Source organism: Carlito syrichta, unplaced genomic scaffold, assembly GCF_000164805.1.
Source record: "Carlito syrichta isolate Samal-C Ts95f unplaced genomic scaffold, Tarsius_syrichta-2.0.1 Scaffold304046, whole genome shotgun sequence".
NCBI lineage: Eukaryota > Metazoa > Chordata > Mammalia > Primates > Tarsiidae > Carlito > Carlito syrichta.
The window spans coordinates 228,036-229,521 of NW_007248142.1; the positions used below are offsets into that span (position 1 = coordinate 228,036).

Genomic DNA, 1,486 nt, shown 5'->3' on the forward strand with positions numbered 1-1,486 from the left:
GGGAGTTCCGAAAGGAGCGAGGGAGAAAGGACTTCCAAGACCGGGGAGGGGGTCTGCGGCGTCTGGAAGGCAGGGAGAGGAAGATCCCAGGTGTGGTGGAGCCCGCGTGAGGTGGGACTGGCGATCCTCGTAGAAGGAATCGGGCCTGCCTCGTGGAGGGGGCGAAGTGGCATCCTCGGGAGAAGGCGTGGCTCCGAGCAAGTGGAAAGTCGGGACACGAGACGGAGCGGGAGTTTCTAGAACCCTCGAGGAGGTCTCGGGATGCGAGCAGGGTGCGGAGAAGCGTGGCTGATCCCGGGGTCTCCGGTGTTCCCCGCGGTAGGGCGCTTTCGCTCTGGGGACGCGGGGCTGCCCCTCTCTCGATTCCTTACAGCCTTGGGCCTTTTAGCCGATTGGAGCCGCTCCTCTGAAAGCGTAGGCTTGCTGGAGGAAAGAGGCAGAAGGGCTGCCGCCTCAGAAATGAGCCAGCGGGAAGTAGAAGTTCTACTGAAACGTAGAAAATGGCCCTGGCTCGACTTGAGGCATGGAGAAGTGAGTGCTGCGGAGCTCCGGTGGTGCAAGCTGCTTCCCCATCCCTGGCTTCGTCGTTGGCCAGTCCCATAAAGGACAGTTGTTGTTTTTTTAGCATGGCCAAATTTGTCCTTAGAGAATAAGAAAATGATTGCAGGGGGTTTTTCAAAAATCACACAATCCTGCTTCTTGTTTTCAAAGGATCTAGCCAGACTTTTGTATCCCGAAGCGCTAATTGTAGCATATTAAAAAGGGGTTCCACAGCCCTTGCATTTCATACTTTACCGAGGAGAGAGACGTGAATCAAGATGCGGCCCCCACCCGCGTAGAGCAAGATATATGATTGTTGCACCCCTGTGTTTGTAAGACTTTCCAGCAAATATCTTTATTCCACTAATCATCCACATTTCTTCACAAACGTCACCTGTTTAATCTAGGCAAGTAACTCTAAGCATTGGTATTCTCGTCTTTAAAATGTGAAAAATGCCTACTTTTCTGGCTTGTGAGATTAATGAACATAATCTAATAATTTGGGTAAAGCATTCCGAGCATATTCCACTGAGTCAAAGAGAGGCAGCTTAAATTTATAGCCAAACCTTAAGCAGGAAAGGCAAGAATATGGTACAAATTTATTCACATCCTATTTTTTTGAACCCATAAGCAAATGGAAGATAGTTCACCTCAGCTCATGCTGGCTGCAGGGTGTTTAATTCTTCATCCCTTCCCAGTTTTGTATGATTCTTTGTTCTCATTTGGAAGATAAATCAACTGTTGACAGATAAGGAACTAGCTTTGAGGCCAAAGAACACAACCTTCTGTGTGAGCAATTTCTACAGAAAACTCCTGGAAAAAGATCTTGAGAGCCCAAAATGCTGATTCAGATTAGGTCCTGAGAGAGTATAAGAAAAATGGCAGCCAGGCTCGGTGGCTCAGCCTGTAATCCCGCGCCTTTGAAAGGCTGAGGTGAGTGGATTGC

The 1,486-nt window shown here is 49.3% G+C and overlaps 1 protein-coding gene across 5 annotated transcripts in view; it reads left to right on the forward strand.

Moving 5' to 3' along the window:
• M6PR (mannose-6-phosphate receptor, cation dependent) overlaps positions 1 to 1,486 on the forward strand; it is a 105,729-nt gene that overhangs the window by 95,233 nt on the left and 9,010 nt on the right. The gene's annotated exons all lie outside the window — the stretch shown is intronic.